The sequence below is a fragment of the Oryctolagus cuniculus genome, chromosome 13 (assembly GCF_051225735.1).
Source record: "Oryctolagus cuniculus isolate XC-2025 breed Fujian yellow rabbit chromosome 13, ASM5122573v1, whole genome shotgun sequence".
NCBI classification, from domain to species: domain Eukaryota; kingdom Metazoa; phylum Chordata; class Mammalia; order Lagomorpha; family Leporidae; genus Oryctolagus; species Oryctolagus cuniculus.
In genome coordinates this window covers 5,503,779-5,520,692 of record NC_142879.1, presented here as the reverse complement: position 1 = coordinate 5,520,692, position 16,914 = coordinate 5,503,779, and the positions used below count along the sequence as shown (strand labels likewise).

Below are 16,914 nucleotides of genomic sequence, written 5' to 3'. Positions count from 1 at the left end.
TAGACTTTTGTGTCTAATTCCTCCTCCTCTTTTGATTGGATATCTTCAGAAACCAGCAATATCTTAATTGTATATATATATATACACAATATATACATAAATATCTTAATTATATATATATAGTGCATATGTGTGTGTGTGTGTATATATATATATATATATATATATGGAGTGGTACAGACACAATTGTAGATACAGCCATTGTAGATACAAGCATAGGGAATGAGTAAAGAACACCTTTCTTTCAGGCTTCCAGGCTTACTCAGAAACATCAGGGACTCTATTAAATTATTGCCTGTCACTCACAGGTGTCAAACTGGGAGTCCCCCCCGCCCATCAACACAAACTTGATTTACCCTCTCTGAAACCTGGCTTTCATCTGGCCAATCACCTTTACACAGCATCAGGAAGGCTCCCGTCTCTACAGGGCTGCCCTGCATGATTTAATTGTTCCTTTCATTTGAAGATGACAACCATTTTTACTAAACATTGCTGCTTCTTCACCTGTTTCCATGTGGTCACCAAGTCGGACTGAGCTTTTGAACCCACATCCTAAGTACAGCACAGCCCCAGGCTTCTGGATCCACTTTGGCTCCATGGACACCTAGAGTGGGGGTCTTAGTACCCCAGCAACCCCTGTCCTGTGGCCCAGAGCTCCTGGTGGGCAATGCCAGACTGTGACCAAAACCACCCGCTCCATGACTTTCCCTCCCTTCCTGTCCTGGCTCTGCTTCTATGACATATTGCACAAGAACCTACATTTTTCTCCCAAGTATTTAGCATCTGGTGCTAAATTCATACATTTAACCCTCAAGATCAGTTTTGTTTTTAGATTAAGGTTTCATTTTTCTTTCAGGCCCCATTCATCCTGGACTTTCAGTATTAATATTTCATTTTATTAATTTATTAATCATTTCACTCACATCTTTGAAGATGTTAACCTGTGTTTGTTTTCTCATTTATCTTCATCTCATGCAGCTGCATTTTTGTTATTTAATTACAATTTTTGCTCCTTATTATTTTGCCATGTACAGGCATGTTTTGAACATGAAAATGTGTAGAAACAACTTAAAATGAAAAAATAGTGCCACTTTTATTCCACAATGTTTCTTTTCCTCTTTATTACGTAGTTAACTAAGATGCATCTGAATACAACTTGTATATTTTTCCAATTGTTCTCAGTGGGGAATTAGTACAATTATCTAGTTCATAGTTAATACACATAATCACTCTATGTGTTGATGCATTTATTTATTTATATTTTTGTCTTCTGCAACAAATTGTGGATTACCTAAGGAATGTGGTATTATCTTATTCACTTTAGATATCTGGCATCCTGAAAAATGTGCCCATGTTGTGGTCACTTCATGTGTGTTTATTGACTCATCAGTGGAAGACCAGTGTACTGAGAAGTCTGAGAATAAAAAATAATGGAAAATCTGAAAAATTCAGTATGTCTATGTAGACAACAGTTCCCAGGAATCCTGAAAGGCAACCTGGTTATTGCCATCTGAAAGATTTCAGATCACAGACCACCACTGTAAAATCACAAGCCCTCTGATTTGTACAAGTGTCATCTCTTCAAATGAAATGCTGTCATACATATCATGAACTGAAGTCCAAGGTGGAAAAATGAGTTAATGGTCACGAAGTACTTAGCGAATTGAGTGATGCTTGAATGTTTAGTCACTGAACATTTATTGTTGTAATAGTATCATCTCCCGAGTATGTGAACCACACTAGAAGTGCTCCATAGGGAACAGCCTCTCTGAAGTAATTTGGAGGTGAAGAATCAGGTTAAATGGGACTAACAGAGTCAATTCTTCCTTATTTCATATTACTAAGTAGACCACCGTAGCTATCTCATAAACAGGAAATGCCCACTAATTCTTTTTCACAGTATTCGTCATATGTGGGTGTGTGTGTGCATGTACTTCCTTTATTCCTGGAAACTTTTTTTAGGAGTTTCTCATCTGCCTTCTACTTTCTAGACAGGAAAGAGAAATTCAGTGAAAAGAACAACGTCTCAGAATTCCTAAAAGTCTTTTGTTCCTATGATTTTTCTCACAATTATTAGATACATTACCAGTTGATTGGCAATTGGGAAGGACCTGCAAGACAAGTACCCAAAAGGGAAGTCGGTGTTTGTAGCAGGTGCAGCTTTCCCTGATCAGCATTCACACCTCATGGCCGTATTACCTGCTTCTCAGATGCCTCTTGGGGAATCTGCTCTCCTGTCTGGAACAAGTCTATCGCAGTGACATTCAGTCGTATCTCAGATTCAAGTCTCAATTAAACACTCAGCTCTGGAGACTGTGGCCTAACCCAATTCTGCCATGGGTAGTCCTGAAATGGCTTCACAGGAGTCTGGAAAGTAAAATTTGTCACTTTCCCCAATTGTGCTTCCAGAATGATATATTCTCTTCCCACTGGATCTTAAAGTTAGGCCCACATAAACTCTGGCAACTCCTGGTGTTGATGAATGAAAACTGCTGAGGAAGGCATTTGAACAGCAGGGAAGAGAGCTGACAGACAATGTGCCTTACACAACACCTCCAAGCAGATCCAATCCTAGCCTGGTTAACCTTTGACTTTCATTCATGTAATTCAATCATTATTACCCTGTAAGATGCAAAGAAAACAATTCTAACACATTTTTTCTGATATTTTGATATACAAGGGGATTTCAATAAATTCATTAAAAGTGGAATTAAAAAAGAAGTTTACAAAATTATGACAGCTGGGCATACGGTTGTCTTCAGGAAACTCACTGAAAATATGTACTATTTAAAAATTACATGTAGTTTTTGAAGAAAAATTGTACCAAAATAAACCTGCCTTTTATTCCTTATTTAAAATCACATCTGTCTCATTTATTTTACGGGGAAGTGGGGGCTGGAGGGAAAGAGAGAGAGAAACAGAGAGAGAAAGAGAAACAGAGAGAGAGAGAGAGAGAGCAAGCAGCAGAGCTGTGGCTTAGTGGGTTAAGCTGCTGCCTTCAGTGCAGGTATCCCAAATGGCGCCGATTCGAGACCCAGTTGCTCCACTTCCAATCCAGCTCTCTGCTAAACCTGGGAAAGCAATGAAAGATTACCCAAGTCCTTGGGCCCCTGCTCCCACATGGGACACTTGGAAAAAGCTCCTGGTTCCTGGCTTCGGATCCGTGCAGCTCTGACCATTGTGGCCAATTGGGGAGCAGATGGAAGACCTCTCTCTCTCTCTCTCTCTCTCTCTTTCTCTCTCTCTGTCTGCGTCTCTGTGTAACTCTTTCAAATAAGTAAATAAAATCTTAAAAGACACAGAGAGAGAGAGAGAGAGAGAGAGAGAGAGAGACTCCCAAATACCTTAGTGGCTGACACTAGGAAGGGCAGACATTAAGAGCAGAGAATTCAATCCAGGTCTCATCCAGACATGGCAGGAGCCCATGGCAGGAACTCAGTGACTTGAGCCATCACTGCTGCCTCCCAGGTTTACATCGGCAGGAGGCTGTAGTCAGAAGCCAAAGCTAGGAATGAAACTTAGGCCCTTCTATATGGTAGGCAATTCGTCCTAATTAGCGTCTTAATCACTATGCTAAATTCTTGCCTCTAATCCTATCATTTAATTCCATTGTTCCACAAATCTTTTGGAATGCATAATATATAAAATTTATAAATACACTTTATGTATAATTTATAAATACATATTATTTATATTTTTATTTTAAATAAGAGGTAAAATCTCTTTTAGTTAAGTAGCAAAAGCAATAATTTGAGAATGACTGAAACATATAAACTTCTTTATCGTATTTATGTTAGAAGATAAAGCTTTATTATGTACATTTCAAATTTAATAGCATTAACTTAATGTCTAATTACAAGTATTAATGATTATTCTTTCAACATGCACTTACTGAATCCTATTTGCAAGTCTTTGTTCTTGGTCCTGGGGATCCAGAAGAGACCACCAGTCTTGTCAGTGTTCTGGGAGGACCAAGGGAGGCAAGCAAGAGACAATGGAACATAAACTAACAAAGAAACATGAAGGGCGGGAGAAGGAAGAACTTCCATCAGAAGTCACTTCAATTTTCATGATCAATGAGATCTCACTAATTAAACAGTGGCACATCCTAGCCTTACGTACATCTCTGGTAAGAGGACACTACCCATGAATTTCTTCTTTTAATATTTATTTCTTTTATTTGAAAGCCGAAAGCCGGGGTGGGGAGGTAATCTTCCATCTTCTGGTTAAATGGCTGCAAAGGCCAGGGCTGTGTCAGCCTGAAGCCAAAAGCTCTGAGCTTCTAGTTCTCCCACGTTCATACAGGGACCCAAGCACTTGGGCCCTCTTCCATTGCTTCCCCTGACACATTGGCAGGGAGCTGGGATGGGAGTGGAGAAGCCTGGTATCAAACAAGTGCCTATATGGGGATACTGGCATCACAGGCAGAGGCTTATCCTGCTCTGCCACAGTGCTGGACCCAACCTTGGAGCTCTTAAAGTAATACTACCGTTAGTTATAAAAAGTATTATATATAATCTCTCCCCTTACCTTCCATCACTTGCAGATGTGTCGCTCCCCCATTCGCGGAGGAACGACACTGGACCCTGCGCTGTTCTTTCTGCCCGGCCCTTCCCGGGTTAGCTGCTGGTCCCCCACTCGCGGAGGAACGACGCCTTCCCAGGTTAACTGTGGAAGGGCGGCACCCCCTGCCGCTTTCCCCGCTTCCGCGGAGGAGCGGCACACTGCCGGCTGGCTCTCTCGGGGGCTGCTCAGATGTTCCTCAGGTGTTCCTGGTGCATGTTGTCTCTCTCCTCCTTTATAGTCCTCTTCCACCAATCCCAACTCTGCTACCCACATGCCGAGCACGCTGCTCTCCTCCGATCAGGAGCAGGATCAGCTCCTGCAGCTTATCAGTCAAACTGATGAGGCAGCTGCATAGAGGTTGTTTGGTCTCTCTCTCAGCACCAATTTGTGGGAGAGCAGATGCATAGAATAAGTCTTAATTCCAGTAACTTAGTCTAGTCTCAGTTGCTCCCCACACAGACGTGTTTACAGATATCTTTTACAGTACTCTGGATTGTCTGTACTCAGGAATTTTCACATTTTTTTCTTTACTTTCACTGTCATCTTGTGTATAAATGTTGATGTATCATACACACCAGCACAATGAAAGCAACGGATTTAAGAGACTGAAACTGTGAAGTATTCTTTTCTTTTTTTTTAACTTTTATTTAATGAATATAAATTTCCAAAGTACAGCTTATGGATTACAATGGCTTCCCCCCCATAACGTCCCTCCCACCCGCAACCCTCCCCTTTCACACTCCCTCTCCCTTTCCATTCACATCAAGATTCATTTTCGATTCTCTCTATATACAGATCAGTTTAGCATACATTAAGTAAAGATTTCAACAGTTTGCTCCCACACAGAAACATAAAGTGAAAAATACTGTTTGAGTACTAGTTATAGCATTATATATGGTTATATATAGTTATAGCATTATATATGGAAGCCCCCTGAGTTCACTGACTCTGATCATATTTAGACAAGGCCATGGTCAAAATGGAAGTTCTCTCAAAGATTTATTTATTTATTTGAAAGTCAGAGTTACACACAAAGAGAAGAGGCAGAGAGAGAGAGAGAGGTCTTCCATCTGCTGGTTCACTCCCCAATTGGCCACAATGGCCGGGGCTTCGCCCATCCAAAGCCAGGAACCAGGAGCTTCTTCCAGGTCTCCTACGCAGGTATAGGGACCCACGGACTTGGGCCATCTTCTTTTGCTTTCCCAGGCCATAGCAGGAGCAGGATTGGAAGTGGAGTAGACGGGACTCAAACCAGCACTCATATTGGATGCCGGCACTGCAGGTGGAGGCTTTACCTGTTATGCGACAGCACCAGCCCCAGTATTTCTTCATTTGTCACTGTGTTTTTTGCTATGATCTTCACAACATTTTTAATTAACCAGAAGTCACTGCAATTAGCAAAGAAAAAAAAGAAAGAGAGAAAAACAAAAAGACTCAATAATAAAAGATATGGACCAAAATCAACTATCACCCGGCTGAGATTTTCTGTGAATTGTGCTTTGTTGTGATCAGTGGTTTCCCCGTGAGCTTTCACTGTCCCTCTCCCGTATAAATGCACTTTCCCGTTAAGTTCTTTCAGTCATTCATGCAACATTCCATACCCGTTAATTATCTATGTTAAATCAACAATGGGAGTCACTGTGCACTTACTCCCCATGTAAGATCTCTGTCCTTAATGTGTTGTACTATGTGAATCAACAGTAAAACTAGTATTCCAACAGTACTTTATACTTTGTGTGTCTGTGTGAGTGCAATCTGTTGAAATCTTAGTCTATACTAAGTTAATTTTCTGTATATAAAGATAGTTCAAAATGAATCTTAATGAAGAATGGGATGGGAGAGGGAGTAGGAGATGGGATGGTTTGCAGGTGGGAGGGTAGTTATAAGGGGAAAAACTGCTATAATCCGAAAGTTGTAATTTGGAAGTTTATATTTATTAAATAAAAGTTTAAAATAAAATAAAATAAATAATGAAAAAAATTATCTACTGCTACTACTGAACTCAAAGCAACTTCTGACAAGGGTGAGCACGTCAGCCACGTGTGAGAAGCTGATTATCACAGTCAATATCTTGCAAGTTAATCAGGGGAAAAAACAGGCGTCAATGATGCCACACTAAAACTGCAAGATCTTTTTTTTTTTTTAAGATTTATTTATTTATTTGAGAGGTAGATTTACAGACAGTGAGAGGAAGAGACAGAGAGAAAGGTCTTCCTTCCGTTCGTTCACTCCCCAATTGTCTGCACTGGCCAGAGTTGCACCAATCCGAAGCCAGGAGCCAGGAGCCTGGAGCTTCTTCCTGGTTCCCCTCGTGGGTGCAGGGGCCCAAGCACCTGGGCCATCCTCTACTGCTTTCCCAGGCCATAGCAAAGAGCCAGATCCGAAGAGGAGCAGCCGGGACTAGAACCAGCGCCCATATGGAATACGTGTACCACAGGCAGAGCAGTAACCTACTGCGCCACGGCACTGGCCCCGCATCATCTTTTATTATGCCAGAGAATTCAGAGTTTATTGATACAATATTGACTAATAAATAAAGCCTGTTTTAAACCTATCTGTAGAACTTAAATGTAACTTGCCCACTAAATCACTAACCACAATATAAAGTAAACAGCAGCTGAAAGATATTGTGTTTATGGAAAGTTAAATTTCTATTTGAATATGTTAACCTAATTATGCTACATCTCTTGTATCAACTGGATATTTTGGCCAAAGGTATATGAGGACAAATAGAGGTCTCTTCTCTACTAGTTGTTTTCAAAAGTGCATAAGCGCTGATAAAAGCCTCTCTATAGCAGTGTTGTGTGTGGTAATTCTGTACACCTGTAAGTTCTTATATGATGATGGCGTCTAGAGAGGGAATCTTTCAACATCTTCCTGTACTCACTGGCCATCATTTTCCGCAGGTTTGGACTGACTGATTTCTCTGTCAGATGGTGAAAGCATATGAAACTACAGCAATTACATAAATAAGGTAGCATATAAAATCAACAAAAATATCAAGTTAAAGAAAAATAATGACCACTTTGAAATATACAGTAATATACAAATTAATAGATAGTAAAAGCATAAAAATTAGAGAAGATATATTATGAGAATATCTATTTAACTATTTTAGTGAAAAGGAACTTGCAACATAGAATTAATATAAATTCCAAAATAGTAAGAAGTAACCATGAAAGTAATAATAGGCAACAGATCTTTCTCTGATCACAGGATGGTAAGGATGTTCAAAGTATACACTTTGAAAGAAAATTTAATATATAATCACTCTCATAAAAATGTAGAAGTCTTCTTCATTAAGATCCATACCAGATTAGGGAATATCATTAAATGGAAAGATATGCATGCCTTGTAAGATAGAACTCAAATACCTTTAATGTACTGCTCGATAGAAAAACGCAGATGCACCTCATCTGCTGCCCATTAATTATCTTCCCCAATTCTCCTCCCATACACTCCCAGCCTCTGGTAACCCCCGTTCAACAGTCAACTTCTCTGGAAGTACTTTATTTTAGATTCCACAAAGGCACCAAGAAAAAAGATATGAATAAAAGGTTTGCAAAACATGGAGCACATTCGACAAATCAAACAAATAAATGGTTTTAAATAATCATTCTCTGATTAAGGATTACTTATAATAGATTATTTGCCTTTATAACACATGATAGGCAGTCTTTTTTTGAATTGCTCTTTTTGTAAAAGAAAACAGATTTCATGCATTCCATAGATACAGATCTAAGAATATAACAAACTTTCCACTAAAATTAGGATTTAGAAAAGCACCTTTTATGTGCTTAGTTGTTACTGTTTCTCCTCGGACCAGTACTTTCATATTATTACTCCCAAAATATCTTTCAAGTTTATATATTTTTATATTTTTTTCTTTCTCCTTTTTTTTTTTTTTTTTTTTTTTTTTACAGGCAGAGTGGACAGTGAGAGAGAGAGAGAGAGAGAAAGGTCTTCCTTTGCCGTTGATTCACCCTCCAATGGCCGCCACAGCTGGCGCGCTGCGGCCGGTGCACTGCGCTGATCTGAAACCAGGAGCCAGGTACTTATCCTGGTCTCCCATGGGGTGCAGGGCCCAAGCACTTGGGCCATCCTCCACTGCACTCCCGGGCCACAGCAGAGAGGTGGCCTGGAAGAGGGGCAACTGGGACAGAATCCAGCGCCCCGACCGGGACTAGAACCCGGTGTGCCGGCGCCGCAAGGCGGAGGATTAGCCTAGTGAGCCACGGCGCGGCCTATATTTATATTTTTAAAAGAAAATGCTGTTTGTTTATTTATTTGAAAGGTTCAGCAACAAAGAGCAAGGAAGAGACAAACAGAAAGATCTTCCATCCTCTAGTTCACTCCCCAAATTGCCACAAAAGCCAAGACTGGGCCAAGCCCGAGCCAGGAATCAGGCACTCCATCCTGAACCCCAGAGGGTTGGAGCAACCAGGGCAGCTTCCCAGGTGCATCAGCGTAAACTGGATCAGAAGCAGAGCAGCCTGGACTCCAACCAGCCCTCTAATAGGGAATGTTGGCAGCATAAGCATCAGTCGACCCTGCTGTGCTGCAACACAGGTCCGTTCTAATAGTATCCTGAGAGACTTCTTTTGCATTTGTAGCCAAGAACAAACTCTGGGTTAGCTGATGGGTACATTCTTTACTCCTTGTTGGAGATATGACTATTTTCATAACAAGAAGGCAGACTTAGATTGCATTTTTATCTGTCGAATTTTTCAAACATCACAGTGAATTATAATAACCCTTATATGTATAAATACTTATTTAAATATAATACATAGCAATATAATAGCACAATTATACCAATACACTCAAAGAAATACATTATTATAAATATAAAATAGGGACCAGGGGGCTCAAATTTAGGTTATATTGTATCACAAATGAGAGTAATTGTGGAATTACCATTTTAGGACTCTGAAACGCATGAGAAATCGTCCCATTTCAGAAGATAGTCATATTAATTCTTAAAGAGAAGGTCACCTTTAAAACTTTGTGATAAGAGGATAGGTAATGATTTCCATAATTTTTACAGTTTGTATATATGGACATATGTAATATGCAGATGTGTGTCTCCCAACACGATGCATTCATCTGCTGAATCCAAGGATAGAGTCTCTAATTTTCAGTGTGTGCATTGCATTCCTTTATTTCAAATCAGTCTAGATTTATTTTGAGCAATGATTCTATTTCATAGTTTAATCCACTCCTATCAACACTATGCCATAAGTATTGGTTCATCTCTTTTATCTACTAGTAATATGGGCATTTAGTTCCATATTTTAATTAATAAATACCCATTTTGCCTTAAGGGCTGATTCTGAGTCCAGAGTGCTGTTTAGGACATCTGCCATTATATGGGTCTGCTGTGAAAAAATAAATAAATAAATAAATACCCATTTTGAAAACTATTGCCTTAAGTTATTGATCAATTGCCCTTCCAATCAATACTGTTTGTTTCAACATTGAACCAAATATGCTGGGATTATTTTTCCCTTTATTTGAGGCATTATTAAAAATATTCATTTTGAGGCCACCACTGTGGCATAGCAGATAAAGCCGTTGCCTGCAATGCCCTCATCATATATGGGCACTGTTTCAGGAGCCAGCTGCTCCAATTCTGATCCAGCTCTCTGCAATGGCGTAGGAAAGCAGTAGAAGATGACCCAAGTGCTTGGGTCCTTGTGTGGGAAACCGGGAAGAAGTTCTTCACTCCCAGCCTTTGATGGGCCCAGCGTCAGCCATTGAGGCCATTTGAGGAGTGAACCAGCAAATGGAAGACTTTCTGCTCTCTCTGCCTCTGCCTCTCTGTAACTCTGTGTTTCAAATAAATAAGTAAATCTTTAAAATATTTTCCTATTACACAGTCATCAGCTTGATCTTCTAACAGTTCTCCTGGGGTACATGCAAAGAATTTGTGAACTGGTTTCCATTTTCTAGGATTAACGAGTTGCTTCAGTAGAACTAATCCTGAGTGAAATCCTTCAGGAAAGACCTGCAAATAGATAAATCTTCTGAAAGCTTGTATGTCCTGTGTTATGATGCTTTGTTCTATCCTCACACTAAAAGGATAACAGGTGAACACACAATCTCTTCACTATATGCAAATTTCTAGTGCCACCACTGATACAAAATGTGAATTATGTTGAGGCTTTTTTTTAACCCTCATCTATAACTTTGAATGATTTTATCCTTGTTTTGACATTTCATGTGATTTTTAGATTTTGCTTTTTTTCCATTTTATTTTTCCATCATTTTTCTGGGTACTGAAGGAGTCTTCCAATATGAAGAATTATAAATATATGGCAAGGACATTCATTTTATTATTTACTGATGATTGCATTTCTCCATTCTCTTTCTTCAACCTTTCTAGGATACTAATTGTTGAAAGGTGGTCTGCCAGAGTGCTCTTTATGTTTGCAACCCATCTGTTTTGTTTTCACATCAATATGCTTGAATATTTTTCAATCCTAGTCTATCGTGTCTCATTAGATAGATTTGAAATTACTAAACCATTTGAAGGCCTACCACCAAGTCCAAATACTACAGTGGAATCTTGAATCAGAGCATAAAAGAGGTGACTGAATATTCAAATGCTTGCTTGTTTATTATCCCATGCAGTTTCTTCCCATTGGTTTCATCAGACACCTACCTGCTACCTGTTCTTTTATGTTTAATCTATTTATGAAAACTCCATTTTCCCTTGCTGTGATACTGCTGACTTGGTAAGTATTACAGATTTATGGATATTTTGTCAGGGACTAGAGATCAGGAAACACACAAACTCCATCAATCAATTTGAACAGAAAGAATTTACTTAACATGTGAAGGAGATGATCTTCATCTTAACCTGGTTCAATTATCTTAAGACTAGCTGAATCCACAGAACCTAAACCTAAACAGCTTTTTAGATTGAATTCTACTCGTGAAACAAATTTCATGGGCAAGTTCTATTTATACTCTTTCAATTCTTGACAGCTTTATTGTGATATAATTGAAATACATAAAAATGCACAATTTTAATGTATAAAATTGGATGTGTTAGCACAGATAGATGAATGTACTCATGACACTGTAACAACAAAATTTTAGCTTCTCTTATATGTTTATTTTTATATTTTGTTATTTTTCTTTTAGATTGAATTACCCAATGGGATTCTGACTCAGAGGAACTGAAACTTTTATTTTCACAGTTCATCTGGAGAGCTTATCAAGGAGAGACAATGAGTCATGTTCTCATCAGAGCTACCACATGGAGTTTGCAATGCTCTTGTTATCATGAGGTGGCATGGTAGCACGGACATCTTGAGATTAATTTGTGGATAAACTGGCACCTTATTAACTTAATTTGTAGATACCCAATTATTAGCAATATATTGACTTTTGATACATTTATTGACATATGGTATTTCTTCAGTCAGTGTGCATATTGTTTTTTAATGTTCACTAATTGATTTTCACCTACTTAGGTAGAGAGAGAGAGAGGGAGAGAGAGTGAGAGAAAGAGAGAGATCATGATGTGTAAGCAATTAGTCCAGAGCTCCACTGGGGTTTCCCCCATTGGTGTCACAGGCCAGGGCACTTGGGCCACCATCTGCCACCTCCCAGGATGCATCAGCAGGAAGTTGGATTGGAAGAGAGGTGTGGGGACTGGAACCAGCACTCCAATATGAGATGAGATGCATGTATCTCCAGTGGCACCTTAAACTTCAGTGTCACAACAACGGCTTCCACTGTTTATTTTATGTAGTATTTTTAAAAGCTAGTCAGAGATTTCTTTACATTTTTTTTTTTTGACAGGCAGAGTGGACAGTGTGAGAGAGAGACAGAGAGAAAGGTCTTCCTTTGCGGTTGTTCACTCTCCAATGGCCGCCAGGGCCGGTACGCCCTGGCCAGTGTGCCGCGGCCAGCGCACTGTGCTGATCCGAAGCCAGGAGCCAGGTGCTTCTCCTGGTCTCCCATGGAGTGCAGGGCCCAAGCACTTGGGCCATCCTCCACTGTGCTCCCTGGCCACAGCAGAGAGCTGGCCTGGAAGAGGGGCAACCAGGACAGACTCCGGCTAGTCCCAAACGGGACTAGAACCCAGTGTGCCAGCGCCACTGGCAGAGGATTAGCCTATTGAGCCGCAGCGCCGGCTGATATCTTTATATATTATAGTAAAATTATTTTCTTCCTTGATATAATGCTACATACAATGTTCTCTGTGCTTTATTCAATGTTTAAATAAATAATTTGTAATATTTTCTTATCATTTTATGCTTATGATTTTGTATCTTTGTCTTATTCATTTTCTTTCTTTCTTTCTTTCTTTTTTTTTTTTTTTTTTTTTTTTGACAGGCAGAGTGGATAGTGAGAGAGAGAGACAGAGAGAAAGGTCTCCATTTACCGTTGGTTCACCCCCCACTGGCCTCTGCAGCTGGCGTACCGTGCTGATCCGAAGCCAGGAGCCAGGTGCTTCTCCTGGTCTCCCATGGGGTGCAGGGCCCAAGCACTTGGGCCATCCTCCACTGCACTCCCTGGCCACAGCAGAGAGCTGGACTGGAAGAGGAGCAACCCGGACAGAATCCGGCGCCCTGACTGGGACTAGAACCCGGGGTGCCGGCCCCGCAGGCACTGACCTATTCATTTTCCTATGTCTAGACAGTTATTGAAAGTATATGTTTTTATGAAAAAATCTTATTTATAAATTCCATTTTGTGAAATTATGATTATTTCCAAAATAATACCAAATTGTAGTCCAGTGAATTACTGGATATAATTTGAATTTGGTTTATATACCAGCTATTTCTTAGTAAATTTTGCTGTCTATAAAAATGGCCATAACATTATTATTCCTCAATACTAACATATCAATTCAGTCAACTTCAATTTCCATTGCAAAAATAGACTCTATAGGGGCTAGAGTGGTAGTGTACTCGGTTAATCCTCTGCCTGCTGCACCGGCATCCCATACGGGCTACAGGTTCTAGTCCCGGTTGTTCCTCTTCCAGTCCAGCTCTCTGCTGTGGTGCGGGAAGACAGTGGAGGATAGCCCAAGTGCTTGGGCCCCTGCACCCATGTGGGAGACCAGGAGAAGGCACCTGGCTCCTGGCTTTGGATCTGTGTAGCTCAACCCTTTGGGGCCATTTGGGGAGTGAACCAACAGAAGGAAAACCTTTCTCTCTGTCTCTCTCTCTCACTGTCTGTAAGCCTACCTGTCAAATAAATAAATATAAATCTTTAAAAATAAAAAATAGACCCCATCGAACTAACTCAAATGACCTTAGATTACTATTTTTCTGACTATTTGAAAGATAGGGGAATAGTAAATTATATATAACACAGTAAGTTCTTCTACTTACTTTAATGCCACACAGTGCACTGTGCATTGATAATAACTAAATTATGCATTTAGTACTCCTAATAATGTTGTCAATTCATGAATTCCAATTGAACCTATTTATTTTATTAAGCTTGAGAGCTGTGACCTATCTAGAGATTCCAGTTACGCTCAACTAATTAAAGCATCGAAATAGCAAGGTTGAAAATGGCACACATGTAAAGTGCTTAATGCAAATTTAAATTAATGAGTAAAGTAAATTTAGATGTGCCCTGTTTCTACACAATTAATAAAGAGTTGTCTCTTTGCCAATACGCTTGTCCTGCTTATCATACACACAAAAAGTCAGTGTTTTTTTGAAACATGATTTTATGCATTTTCACATATGGAGTTTTAATATAAAATTTAGTAAAATACTTTTCAAAAAATTATTTTTGAAAAAGGTCTCTTGATGTCCTGGTACTTTAGGTTAGGGCTATGTATAGTATTTATTTATTTATTTATTTTTTACTTTTTTTTCTTTTTTGGACAGGTAGAGTTAGTGAGAGAGAGAAGCAGAGAGAGAGTTATAGACAGAGAGAGAGACAGAGAGAAAGGTCTTCCTTTCCATTGATTCACCCCCGAAATGGCCCCCATGACTGGCACGCTACGCCTGTCTGAAGCCAGGAGCCAGGTACTTATCCTGGTCTCCCCATGGGGTGCAGGGCCCAAGCACTTGGGCCATCCTCCACTGCACTCCCGGGCCACAGCAGAGAGCTGGCCTGGAAGAGGAGCAACCGGGACAGAATCTGGCGCCCCAATCGGGACTAGAACCCAGGGTGCCGGCACCGCAGGCAGAGGATTAGCCAAGTGAGCCGCGTCGCCGGCCTATGTGTAGCATTTAGAGTTGGCACTCTGTGTCACTGAGTTTTCCATCCATGGATTCAACCAAGTGTGGACTGAAAATATTTTTCAAACTGTTGCACTGTTGCTGATGTGTACCATGTCCTTACCTATAAGAAGGTGTCCCTGTAGAACATTTTCTTGTCATTATTTCTAAACATTATAACATAACCACTATTTGTATAGCATTTCCACTGAATAGACATTCTGAGTAATCCAGAGATGATTTAAAGTATATGGAGGATGTGCCAGGCTTATTTACAAATGCTACACCATAGCAGGAATCTGAGAATCCACAAACTTTGGTTATTTCTGGGGGACCTAGGTGCATTTCTGTCATGTACTCTGAGACCCTTCTACTTTATTACAGATGGACGTTCTTATAGACACTGAAATCCCTCTCTAGTTTTGTTTTACATTAATTTATCTCTAATATAGAAATATGAAATTAATTTCAATATTTAAAGACATAATGAGCTAGCCATAGAGCTATGCAAAGAGAGAGAGAGAATAAAATTCAAAAGGATATGGAGGAAGACAAAGAGGTGGAAAATAGCAAGTTAAGAACTAAAGATATATTAAGATATAACCTTGCATATTTGTGTCTGCATACTCACACAGGCATAATTTTAATACATTGCTTAGTTTGGATTTTTCTTATTTGAGTTTCTTAGGTAAAGAAAAATAATCCTGGCTGCACCTTCAGACCATGAATTTCTAAGATCAGGAAGATTGTTTCCAGTCAGGTTTTAGTGTATATTCCTGGACACATTTGAATTTTCACTAAAAGCAAGAAAAAATAATCTCAATCCCATGAGATTCTCAGGTTCTCCACCATGAACTTTAAAAAAAATGTTCCTCCATTTCTAAAGTAGAAACAATTCCACAAGCTTTCCTTCCAAAAGCATCAACAAAATGGACATGTAGGGTTCTACACCACAGTTATCACTCAGTTCCTAACAGCATAGCTTTCCCTATCCAGTTCCCACTTCCTCGGGATCAGTCACCTTCAGTCACTGCAGTCTGAAAATACTAAGTGGAAAATTCGAGAAATGCAGTGGTAAGTTTCACACGTGCACCATGCTAGGTAGCATAATGGAATCTCAGCTATCCTGACTGCCCTGCATCCCTGTCCCTGGTGTGTGCCGCCTGCCTGTTAGCAGGTTTGCCTTGCTTCTGTATTCAGGTGAACTTTATTCCACTTAGTGACTCCCCAAAAGGCAAGAGTCGTAATCTGGACAGCCTAGAAATGCCAAGGAGAGGCATTAATTGCTTCCTTTAAGTGAAAATGTGAAAATTCTCCTTAACAAAGAAAGAACACAGCACCGACATCACTAAGATCTACGTTACAGTAAGATATTTTGAGACAGAGAGAGAGGAAGAGAGAGCTCTTATGCACATAACTTTCATTGTAATACCCTGGCATACTGATTTAATTGCATTATTATTATTGCTTTTTAATTATTACTGTGCCACATGTATACATTGAACTGCATCATAGTTGTGCTTGTATAGAAGACATGAAGTTCATACTTTTATATGAAAACACGGGTAGTCCAGGACTAACTATGGTTTCAGGCATCCACTAGGGAGGGGTCTTGGACAATTTCCCTGTTATATCACAGGGAAATGTGTATATGCTTATCAGTTTTTTATATCCTTCATTTTCTATTTTAAATGAAATAGCAATGATATATTTAAATGAAGTCAACTGTATTTGGTTTTATTTGATTTTACTCATAACTCCCCACCAAATATTATTGCACATCATCAATGTGAAATTTCTTTGTAGTTTATTGTTATATAGTTTTTATTTGCTTTTCTTTTGTTTGAAGGGCAAAGAGACAGAGAAACAGAGTGTGAGAGAGAAAGGGGAGGAGTAGCGGGAGGGTGGAGAGAGACCTCCCATTTTCTGGTTTACTTCTGCAATCTTAGTTGTTTGCAACTGGCCCAACTGGGCCACATGGAACACGGACCGGAACTCACCATGGGTCTCCCAGTGGGTAGCAGGGGACCAAGTACTTGAGCCACCAGCTGCTGCCTTCCTGCAGGAAGCTGATAGCAGATGAGACTTGAAGCCTGGTAATGTAACTTGGGGTGCAGGAATGCCAAGAGGTGTCTTAACTGTGCATCAG

At 39.8% G+C, this 16,914-nt stretch overlaps 1 long non-coding RNA gene across 2 annotated transcripts; it reads right to left on the bottom strand.

The window, feature by feature from the left end:
• Positions 1 to 2,876: 2,876 nt before the first annotated feature.
• On the bottom strand, positions 2,877 to 4,782 carry LOC149122471 (uncharacterized). 2 transcript variants are annotated; one of them, XR_016219296.1, is made up of 3 exons: positions 4,531 to 4,782; positions 3,893 to 4,006; positions 2,877 to 3,071 (listed from the first exon to the last, which is right to left on the bottom strand). It is a non-coding gene; the product is annotated as an uncharacterized LOC149122471 (long non-coding RNA). The 2 variants fall into 2 exon arrangements; XR_016219297.1 differs by having other exon boundaries at positions 3,893 to 3,962.
• Positions 4,783 to 16,914: the final 12,132 nt, after the last annotated feature.